The sequence below is a fragment of the Magnolia sinica genome, chromosome 11, assembly GCF_029962835.1.
Source record: "Magnolia sinica isolate HGM2019 chromosome 11, MsV1, whole genome shotgun sequence".
Taxonomy (NCBI): domain Eukaryota; kingdom Viridiplantae; phylum Streptophyta; class Magnoliopsida; order Magnoliales; family Magnoliaceae; genus Magnolia; species Magnolia sinica.
Genome location: NC_080583.1, coordinates 2,833,261 through 2,845,862, shown reverse-complemented (window position 1 = coordinate 2,845,862; position 12,602 = coordinate 2,833,261). Strand labels below are relative to the sequence as shown.

The following is a 12,602-nucleotide window of genomic DNA, read 5'->3' as shown; positions in this document are numbered from 1 at the left end:
AGTTCAATCTCAATCCTCACTTTCCTCACCACAAAATAATAAAATAATTAAAAATAATGTCATTGGATGTGAAGATGTGGTGTATTTTAATTTTGGACCATTAATGCTCCGTCCATACCCGAAATGGGGAATGAATGAAACAAAGATTCTGTCCTTTTCAAGTCTTAAAATATTTGTTTATTCTAATATAACAGACTGGAAATTGGATTAATGGATTAAAAAGGAAGGGATTATGAAATACAATAATAATATAATGACAAAGATCAACATTGCAATTTAAAATATAATTAATATGATGGGGTGGGTTTGAAAATTGGAAGAAAATGCATTTATAGTTGGTGGGCCAGAGTCGCGCCATTTAAAAAATGGTGGTGAGTCTTCAACCATACACATGGCATGGTTTTCTGGAAATCCACACGGTTTGAATGGCTTACCTAATTGCAGATGGAATATGACCTGAAAATTACACTGAGAAGATAACAGTGTCTATCAAATAACTTGCTGCTTTATTGTAAACCATCCGTTGATGGGTCAGTCTGATTTTAAAGATATGATCCATGCACCATGTGACCCACAAATTGCATGGTCTTGATTGTATGTTTAGTGACCATCGTGTTTATGCGACATCCATTTCTTTGGATTGCTTCAGCTTATGCTATGATGTAGATAGTGGGGATGAGAGTGCCCACCATTGAAAGCAAGTAGATTTAAAACTCAAGTGAGCCACATTTCCTGTAGACATAAAAAGAAAGTAGATTGAAAACTGAAGTGAGCCATGTCATGTAAGAAGGCAAGGATGGAAGTGCCCTTCATTGAAACCTTCTTGGCGGCCCGTGATGTTTATATGCCTTCCAACCTAGTCATAAGATGTGTCCCACCATGATGAAGGGAAAACAAAATATCAACCTCTTCTAAAAATTCGTTGGCCCTAACAAAATATTAGCCTAACCAAACCAATCGTTTGGCCGTTCTAGTGTGAGTGGACCATTCATCACTTGGTGCATGCTGAACACATGTTAGAGATATAATGAGGAGGAAGGTCTTGAGAATTGCAAAGAAGAAGAAAGACAAAATTGAGAGGGGAGAGAAGGAGAGGGATTGAAAGTTTTTAAAAAATACTTTACTCAAAAATTAAGAGAGAAAAAGGAGTTTTCATAGCATGTTGTTGTGTACTTATAGGCCTAACCCCTTACATAGAAAATGGCCCTTTATTTCTTAATCTTAATTGTATTAAAAATAATTTTTTTTAACTAATCACTTTTTTACTTTCATTTAATTGAAGCTTGCTAATTAATAATTAAGTATGCAAGTTAAATTAGGACTTGTCACTTATTCTCAACACATTTCTTCATTGTTGAATCTTAATTGCATCTAATCATTCAAACTTCCTTTGAAGAAATTGAATTTATTTGTGCTTAATACTTTGGTAAAATAAGCATAAATCAACTCTGCATCTTTGCCTGTGGCCTTCTCACGAATTGATGTAGGGCCGGTTGTAGACCTATTCTTGGCACAACTAGACTGAAAGAAGCCATAACGGAAGTGGAGATAGTCCACCAAATCCGGGCCCAATCCTACATTGGTTATAACGCAACCGGGCTCCAAGTACATCCGATTCGAAAAAATTGTCATTCAAAATGTGAACCACAAATTAGCCATAACTTTTGATCAGCATATCATTACAAGATGTACAACCTATTAGTGTTTATTGCAATGGTCAATCCAAGGTCAACCAACAAAACAAATCCTTCCAGTTCAAAATTGCATTTTTAGGGAAAACTTATTATTTGTAGTAATTTTTAATTTTGACGTATGTCCTTTATTTTAAAGTTTTAGTATATGTAGTCATCTTAGGAGATTTAATAAGATTATTGACAAATAAAATTTTGAAGTTTTCTTTTATTATTATGGATTTACGAATAACTTTATGGATTCAAGGTTTTGCCTATTTGAAGAAGACGTGATCTATCTTATTTTTGTTTCATACTCTTCCCCACATCATGAATTAAGTTATATTGAACCTCAACATGCTTCGTACTAAAAATCAACCTTTCTCTACTAAAAACAATCATCTTCTACTCAATTTTTATCAATGAGGAATTACCCCCAATTTCTATTTTCTAAACTGTCCCAATGGGTTTTTTTTTAAAATAAAATGGGTTTTATTCAAAAGAAAATATGTTTAATTTAGCATGTCCAAGAAAATGAGTCTTTAAATAAATAAATAAATAAAAATTCTAGAATATTCAAACTTTTAAAAGTTCAAATAATTATACGAATTTTTTAATACAGATTTTAACATTGAAATTTGCTAATAGATCAGGTAACTTCACATACAAGGATTTAGTGCGAAAGTTTGTGGTAAATAAAAGGCCATGTCTCTATAACCTTAAATAAAATAAAATGCCTGTTTAAGAGCTTCTCCCTGTCAAGATGTTAACCATGTCACAATCTATCATTTTCGCATGCATCTTGGTCTTGGAGACTCTTTTAAGTAATGAGAAATTCTCCACTGTTCGTAATGCAATGCAAATTACTGTTTTCCTAATTACACTGGGACATTGAGACGGTCCAATCAATCTAAGCCGTTCATTAAATGCAACTTGTATATCATGGGTTACCATGCAAAAATCAGACCGATCTGACGGTGCTAAACATCTGATCGGACAATCCGGATCATTCAAACAAAATAGGCCCAATCAACATCTTATTTTGTATAATTGTTAGGGCTCATTGTAGATTGCTTATGTTTCTAAAGAATAGCTTTTATTAGGTAATCCTAGTCATTCCATCCATGACTTGGAAAGAGGATGACTATAAAATTAAAGCCAATTTAAGGATAAGTTGGATCATCTGATCAATGTGATTTCTGTATGATTAGCCATCAAACGTGATTTGGACTTATCAGACAGGTCAGATCCGTTGATTGAACTATCCAACTGACCCAACTTCAACTAGGAGCATGAGTTATACTGCTCTGAAAGCTGTGGAGCATTTTTCTCAATTTTCGAAATTTTGAAGTAGAGAAAGGAAGGTTTTGATTAAATAGGATATTTACATGTGTTAGATATGAGTCGATGGGACCACTTGTGGAAAACCATAAGTAGGTGGGTCCCATATAATTTTTTCTCTTTTTATCTTTTCTGATTTCTCTTCACAATTTAAAGTTGAATTTCAAACTCTAAAGTATAAAGATGGGATAAGTCCAGGTAACTTACAGCCCCATTCAGACTCTCAAACTCTTTCCTAAAAATAATAATAATAATAATAATAATAATAAATAATAAAAAACAAAAAACAAAAAACAAAAATGAGTGATATTATACTATAAATTCTATCCATTTGGCTCCTCTTATATGATCCAAGTCATTGATTGTAATTTGAGAGTATCTTAACTATAGAATCAGAGGTGTGATCAGTATGGGAGCTGATAGGAGGGAAAGTTACACATTCTCTTGCTTGGATAATTGGTATGCCAGTAGCGGTATTAGGTAGCCGTGGGTGGGTCAGGCTCTGGCTTAAAAAATCTGAATTTTGAATAAGGCCAGCCCAACAGCTCGACCTAAACAGTTCAAAATCTGGGCCAAGGCCTACCCCAGGCTCGAGCAATTGACAGCCGTAGTGATTAAACCTCTCTTCTCCATTAATAGTTAAATGAACCAGTGGATGATGTGTATATGTGACCACATGCAAATATTTGATTAGGGCTCTTGATGAGCTGGGCTTGTGATAGCTACAGCCCAATTGTAAACTGTTTGGGCCTGGCCTATTCAAAATTTTGATTTTGCCAAGCCCAAGATCGGCCCATTGACAGCCCTACTAGTTATGGAGCATGGTTAAAAGACTCAGCGACTTGGATCAACTTGTAGTGCCCTGAGTTAAGTCAGGACTCGCCCAAATCAGGGTTGAATGGGCATGAGTCTAACCAGCCATAGGTGACTTGTTGCATCGAACCCAGTCGGGTGCTGGTCAATCCGACTCTTAAAACCATGTTTTGGAGGCTTATCCTAACACTACCTAATGGATGGATATTAGATCCAAGTCCCACCAACACAGCATGATTTCGTCTTATGGTCCAAACATGAACGGTCCTAATCGACAAAGTGATTTGTGGGGCCCACCCTGATGTGCGAATCACATCCAATCCGTCCGTCACTCACGCCCTTTATTTTTCTCCTCAGCACCCAAAAATAAGACTAATCCAAGACTCAGGATGGCCACATCACACGGAGCAGTTGGGATGTTGATGCCTACCGTTAGAAACCTTATAGATTGTGCGTGGTCCCACCATGTTTTTTAGATGCCATCCAATCCATTCAGAGATGGGATCTACCAGGATGAATGGACTCTCTTAAAATCAGTCCATCCAAAACTCAGGTGGGCCACGGGTTTTGAAATTCCATTCTCTTGCTTTTTCAAAGTCCAGCTTGACCATTCATATCTTTGGTTAGGTTACCATGTCAAATAACCAATTGTTCTAAAGGCTAAGAGAGGATGGTGTATCAATGTATATCAAGAGACTTTAACAAGTTCCCTTAGAGCCTGCTATGGCCCTAAGCATGTTGAGATGGTCCATGAGAGAATTTGGTTGAATGAGTTAGAGCTGCAGTGGGTTCCCTCGTTGTATTTTCTAATTTGAATACATGTGAAGAGCAACTGGCATGGATGACAAGGCATTGCTGCCTGCTGCCCGAATTTATATAATGATATTAGGACGTGAAAATGAGAATCAAATGAGTGAGCCATGTCAGAATTAGATGATATTGAAAACAACCTTCAAATGCTCCAAAATGTATAAACATCCATTCAAATGCATGTGCCAATCTGTCACATGTGCCACCATTTATTTTAAAACATTGAATATATGTCAATGTGGCATGTGCCTTATGTATAAAGATTTATTGTCATTTGTCAGGTGTCTCAGAAGGCCAATTCTCAATATGTCATATGTGTAACATGTGCTACTCTCATTTTCAAGTATCCGCGGGCCTAAATAAACCACATATGCGACCATCCATCGTTAAGTGCGCCACATACGTGCATATATATATAACATACCAGGTGTGCAGTATGTGCCATCATTCATCTCCAAGCATCTTATAGGCACTAATTAATGTCTCACATGTGCCAATGTGTTAGGTGTGAAATATAATACATACTCCATACTCCATCTTTAATGCACACATGTATAACTTGTGTTATCAAGTAATATTTTGAGGAAAATTTCTTTGTCAAAATAATAGATTTGAAAATGACACACACACACACCCACACACAAAAAAAAAATCTTAAGAAACTTTTAATGGTAAACAAAAAGGAAATCAAAGAAAATGTTTTCTTTTTTCCTTTTTTTAAAAAAAAAATTTCAACCGTGTTTTATAAATACCATTTTCCAAAAAACAAAATTTTCTTCAAAGTATATTTTTTTTCCCCACAAATCTAAACAGACCCTAAGGTTTTTCTTATAGTTCTCTATTGATATCATGTTATATGCGTTTTAAAAAGCCAAATTTTAAAATCTGCCAAAATTTAAAAAACCTCATGATTATTGACGCAATGTTATTTACAAAAATTTGTAATTGCTTTCTCCTTTTGAGAAATGTCTCAACGTCTCTCTTTTATTATTGTATCATGTCACATTGTCCCGTAGCATATATAATTCACCCTTGATACAACTAGTTGTATGATTGACCTCTATCATTTCTGCTTACTCTAATATTAATATTGATATTAATGCAATATATTTATGACATGTATTGTGCGTATGCACACATACTTTACGAAGCGTCATTGAAGCTTAGCACATTATTTACATGCAAGTTACATTAGATGGCAACGGTTGGCAATACTAGAGCATGTTGAGACTCAAATATTGCATAATTTTTCCCATTTACATCTTGGTTTTATGAACATGAATCAGCGTAATGTTATATTTTACTTATGTATGTGTTGCAAGGTGAATTTAAGAGCTTAGATTGAAAAATGGTGTTAAAAAGCATGGATTTGATGCTCAAGAATCACCAAGGCAGGGGATGGATCTTAGGAGACCAAGATTGAAGAATTCACATGCCAAAGATCCAAGAAAATTAAGTGAGGAATGAAAAGAACCGAAGATTTGAAGTGAAGAATCTTGAAATCGTCCTAAAAAAGTATATTCTAAAGTTCTGAAGACTATTTTAGGAAACTACGCAGTGAAAAATCTATTTGAAACAAACTGTGTAGCGAGAAATCTATTTTAGAAAATTGCGTAAATTTGAGGCAGTTTTTAGAGTTTTTCAACTTTGTACAAAAATTGGAGTTCCCCACTTATAAATAGGGCTTCCTAGGTGTTGAGGCTTAAATATTACATAATTTTTCCCATTTACATCTTGCTTTTATGAACATGAATCAGCTTAATATTCTATTTTACTCATGTATGTGTTGGAAGGTGAATTTAAGAACTTGGATTGAAAAATGGCGCTAAAAAACATGGATTTGATGCTCAAGAATCACCAAGGCAAGGGATGGATCTTAGGAGACCAAGATTGAAGAATTCACATGCCAAAGATCCAAGAAAACCAAGTGAAGAATGAAGAAAATTGAAGATTTGAAGTGAAGAATCCTGAAATCGTCCTGAAAAAGTGTATTCTGAAGCTCTGACGTCTATTTTGAAAAACTGCACCGCAGAAAATCTATTTTAAACAAATTGTGCAGCAATAAGTCTATTTTGAAAAACTGCATATATTTGAGGCAGTTTCTAGGGTTTTTCAACTTTGTATGAAAATTGGAGTTCCCTACTTATGAATAGGGCTTCCTAGGGCATTCTTAAGTATCATTCAAGGCATCCCAAAGCAAAATTTAGAGTTTTTAATTTTATTAGAGTTTTATAAGTTATTTTTTTTAGATCTTTTCTATTTGCATCTATTTCTTTCTTCTTCTTTTTTCTTTCTTATTTTAATTATGTTTTTCTAAGTTCCTTCTAGCCCAAACTAGAAAGGAAGCACATGGTTTAATAATTCTTTAATATTATGATGATTGATTGTTTTAATGATGAGAAGAATGGTGTATGCATGTTATCTATTATTTAGGTTTAATTTTTTATCCTCTTGTGAGATTCATATGTTTCCGTCATATGAGATCCACATTGATGGATAGGCTTACCCTAGATCAATCAAATTTCCTAGATAGGAGATGTTCTCAACCTGTTATATTTCTTTGATTTTCATTATCTCATTGATATTGAATTCTTAAAATCACTTATACTTAAGAATATATATCAATGGTGCAAATCCATAATTTTTTAATATTTTATATCACTAATTAAAATATTCAAACTGTTTTATTTTCCGATTAGGCTGACCATAGTGCTCAGATCCTAGTTGTGTTATCCAAGTCATCATGATTTTGGAACATTAACCTATGTGTGGAACTTTGAAGCTTGGGTATTATTTTATTCAGTTGAATTGCATCCATTTAAAAATTTCAAAAATCAAATCATCAGTTTAGTTTTTATTACTTAGTTTATTTTGCATTTAATTTTTCCCTTCTCACAATTCATCTCCCTGTGGGATCGACCCTGTATTCACGGGATACTACTTACGAACCTCTGCACTTGGAGGCAAGTAATCAAGTTTTTGACGCCGTTGCCAGGAAGAAACTGAGATAGACCAGATCTGTGCAAGATAGCTAAGGTAAGTTCTCTTCTAAACCCTTTAAATTTTTTGTAGATTTTTTTTTTCTTTGAAAGTAAATTCAGTTAGGTCTTTCAAGCACTAATTATGACATAAGGTTGCCCTGCTTGGGATTTCATCACCCAAGTGCTATGGTTGTCCTACAGTTGTTATTTGATCACAAAGATCATCTGCTAAATTTATTTTTCAGATTATCATAGTTTAATTTCTATATTAGTTTTACTTTTGTTAATTTATTTTTATTTTTTTTCATGGACTGAACCATCATAGTCGGCCCTGCCGCTTGGGTTGTTGATTTATTTTTGCTTTGTGGACTGAACCCTCATGATCGGCCCTGCCGCCTGAGTTGTTGATTTATTTTTGCTTTGTGGACTGAACCCTCATGGTCGGCCCTGCTACCTGAGTTGTTGATTTATTTTGCTTTGTGGATTGAACCCTCATGGTCGGCCCTGCCACCTAGGTTGTTGGTTAAGTTTTAATTTTTATTTTAAATATCATACTTGCTATTTGAATTAGTGGTATTTGTTATGTGGTATGGATGGTTTATTTTCCGTTGGAGTATGGATCAAAACAATCAACTCTTCTCTGAAGGCGGATTAGTTCTAGGCCTTAATCATTCACTTAAAAGAGACACTCAACATCACTTGGATTCCATGGCAAACTTAGTTGATAATCCAAATCCAAATCTGTCAGATCCAACTATAAATCAAAACAAAGAAAATCAACCAAATCCTCTTCTTGAAGATGAAAATGAAGTTCGTAGGAATGTGTTAAACCAACCACGGACTTTACGTGAACATTTACACCCTCAGAAATCAACTTTACCATCTTGTATAGTGTTCCCTGCTCACACAAGGAACATTGATTTTAAACCAGGTGTGATTCAATTAATTCTTAAATTTCATGACTTGGATTCTTGAAGCCCCTACTTGCACATCAAGGATTTTGAGGAAAAAATTGTAACATTACAAGTAAATAATGACAATAGGGATGTACTTAAGCTTAGGTTATTCTCATTTTCTCTAAAGGATCGGGCTAAAGCATGGCTCAACTCTCTAAGACCTAATATCATCACTTCATGGCAAGCCTTAAGTGGAGAGTTTTTGAAAAAGTTCTTTCCCGAGCACAAAATAAATGTACTAAAACAAGAAATCATGTCATTCTCCCAAAAAGGGAATGAACTATTTTTTCAAGCTTGGGAGCGCTTCAAAGACATTCTAATTACTTATCCACATCATTGTTATGTACCATGGCACGTAATTGATGCTTTCTGAAAGGGGCTCACCATGGATACCCGTCAGTTCATAGAGATGATGTGTAGTGGAACCTTTCTTGACAAAGATCATAATGAGGCTTGGGATTTTCTAGATATGTTAGCAGAGAATACGCAGACATGGGATGTCTCTGCTAAATCAGACCAAACTAAACTCATTCCTAGAGAGAAAACGGGGATGTATGTCCTAAGAGAGGAAGACGACTTTAATGCAAAATTCGCTGCATTAGTTAGAAAGGTCGAAGCCTTGGAAATTAGGAAGGTTGATATGGTTAAAGCAAACACTTCCTTAGGTAATTTTTGTAGCATTTGTGGTGGTACAGACGATGACACAAAGGATTGTCCAATAATCTCAGTTGTACAAAATATCACGCATGAGCACGATCAGACAAATGTTATAAATAACTACCAAAGGTCAGTTATGCAACTAATGGGAAACACATATAATCCAAATTGGTGTAACCATCTCAATCTTAGTTGGAGAAATGGACCACAAATTAATGCGTCCAATGCACCTCAAATGCCTCCACAAAACAACTTTTTTCGGGCACCTAACAATGCACCATATGTGCCCCCACCAAAGTGATCATCTGTGGAGGATGCATTGACCGCATTCATGAACTTTCAAGCTCAAATGAATCAGTCTCTAATCCAATCAAATCAAGAATTAAAGATAGCTATGGCTAGGATTAAGACTCAACTAAATGCTAGGGAAAAAGGCACCCTTCCTTCTCAACCAGTGTCAAACTCTAGAAACACACATTTCATTGGAGACTCAAATCCAAGTGAACTACTTCATGAACAAGCTAAAGTCATCATTACCTTGAGAAGTGGAAAAGAGGTCGATAACAAGATAATGCAACCGGTACAAATACCGGAGGATAAGCCATTGTCTCAAGAAAATGATGAACCGGCTATGGTTCAAGAGCCACAACAGCAAAAGGATAAAGAGACTAAATCATATGAGCCTCCAGTTCAATTCTCATCTAGACTTCGGAATCCGACTATCCCAATGAAATATCAAGAGGTGTTGGATGTGCTCTAAAAGGTTACTGTCAATATTCCTCTGCTTGATGCCATTAGACAAATTTCATCATATACTAAATATCTCAAGGACTTATGCACTATAAAGAGAAAATTAAATGTGCACAAAAAGGCCTTCCTTACTGAGAAAGTGAGCGCTATCATTCAACAAAGGACTGTACCCAAATACAAAGACTTGGGAAGTCCCACTGTTCCTTGTATTATTGGGAATTTTCAAATTGAGCATGCTTTGGTAGATTTGGGTGCAAGTGTCAACTTAGTACCTTATTCAGTTTACAAACAAATGGGGTTAAGCAAGCTTAAACCAACCACGATTATACTCTAACTCGCTGACCGCTCTATTAAGGTACCAAGAAAAATTTTAGAGGACGTGCTAGTCCAAGTGGAGAAATTCTACTTCTCCATGGATTTTATTGTACTAGACACTGAACCATGTGTAAATGCTAACGCTCAAGTTCCTATCATTTTAGGCCCCCATTCCTAACAACTTCAAATGCAATCATAAATTGCATGAATGGAATGATGAATTTGTCTTTTGGTAACATGACTCTAGAGCTAAATATTTTCAATATATGTAAGCAGTCCATTGATAATAATGAGATCCATGAGCTAAATTTCATGGACTGCTTGATAGAAGAAGAGGAATTGGAACCTAGTCTGACTGAGGAATTGATTCAAGTCTTGGAGACTTGAAAAGTTCTGATTTAGAAAAAGTGTTTACTGAAATTTGTGATGATAATGAAAGCACTACCACCGAAGACATTGGTATGTACCAATGGAGACCGCGCACTTAAATCCTATCTATCAAGAACTCGCAATCTCTACAATCACCAACCAATGTTCCAAAGCTTAATTTAAAACCACTACTAAATAAGCTTAAGTATGTATACTTAGGTGAAAATAAAAATTATCATGTGGTGATCTCTTCGTTTTTAGAGAAGGATCAAGAGATTAAATTATTGAAAGTTCTAAGGGACCATAAAGGAGCCTTGGGCTGGACCATTTCTGACATCAAGGTATAAGCCCTTCCATATGCACCCATCGGATCTACCTCGATGAGGACGCTAAACTAATTAGACAACCTCAAAGGCGTCTCAATCTAAACATGATGGAAGTTGTAAAAAATAAAGTGATCAAATTATTGGATGTGGGAATTATCTACCCAATATTCGATAGTGTTTAGGTGAGTCCAACTCAAGTAGTCCCAAAGAAATTTGGAATAACTATTGTACAAAATTCTAATAATGAACTCATACCAACACGTGTCACTACTGGTTGGCGTGTTTGCATTGACTATAGAAAATTGAACCAAGTCACAAAGAAGGACCATTTCCCTCTACCATTCATTGATCAAGTTTTAGAGAGGGTAGTAGGTCACTCCTATAGTTTTCTTGATATATATTCTATATATAACCAAATAGAGATAACCCTGGAAGACTAAGAGAAAACCACGTTCACTTATCCATTTGACACGTTTGCTTTCAAACGGATGCCATTTGGATTGTATAACGCCCCAGTAACTTTCTAACAGTGTATGTCAAGTATTTTTTTCAAATATGGTTGGGAAGTTTCTTGAGGTTTTCATGAACGAGTTCTCTGTATTTGCGCGTAGTTTTGAAGAATGCCTCAACAATTTATCTCTTATCTTGTCTAGGTGTGAAGAGAAACACATTGTCTTAAATTGGGAGAAATCTTATTTCATGGTTCAAAAGGAAATTGTTTTAGGCCATGTTATCTCTAAAAATGGAATCGAGGTAAATCGCTCAAAACTCGACATTATAACTAATCTACCTATCCCTCGAACTGTTAGAAATATTAGATCACTTATAGGGCATTCTGGTTTTTATAGAAAATTCATCAAGGACTTTAGTGTCATTACTAGACCCTTGACTAATCTTCTTCAAAAGGATGTTCCATTTAAGTGGACAGATGAGTGTGCAAGTGCCTTTAATAAAATTAAATCATCCATTACCACTGCACCTATCATACGTCCACCAGATTAGACACTTCCTTTTGAACTAATGTGTGATGCAAGTGATTATGCTATAGGGGCTGTTTTGGGCCAAAGGAAAGATAAACGGCCCTACGTTATTCACTATGCGAGTAGAACTCTAAACTCCGTCCAAGTAAACTACTCAACAACTAAAAAAGAGTTTTTCATGTAAGTTACATTAGATGGCAACGGTTGGCAATACTAGAGCACATATTATTTATATTTTGAGATATTTTGTATTTTTTTATTAATATTGTATCTTAAAGTATTGTTTAACATGTGACACCTACGAAGTTCCTTAATTTATATTTGGTTTTATAGTTTTTCTTAAATCCTCCTTGTGAAATTTCAATTTCAAAACTTGCGTAAATTAGGACTTATAATTGGACTACTATGGAGGCTATTAGCACTAGATTCGGATTACGGCGAATAGACACCGGAAACTAAACTTTAACAGCTCTTGTGTATGCTTTATTGTGTTTATCTTTCACATATTTAATTTGAATTTGGAATTTGCTTCCACAACTCCCAATATCATTGACACCCTTTGTATGATGTTTTCAATTCTTACAAGGGTCAATGGTTGATAATTAATCCACAGCGGTGCCATTTTCAATGGAGT

The 12,602-nt window shown here is 35.2% G+C and overlaps 1 non-coding gene across 1 annotated transcript; it reads right to left on the bottom strand.

The window, feature by feature from the left end:
- Positions 1-8,806: 8,806 nt before the first annotated feature.
- Positions 8,807-8,913, bottom strand: LOC131219735 (small nucleolar RNA R71). The gene has a single exon (XR_009158381.1). It is a non-coding gene; the product is annotated as a small nucleolar RNA R71 (small nucleolar RNA).
- Positions 8,914-12,602: the final 3,689 nt, after the last annotated feature.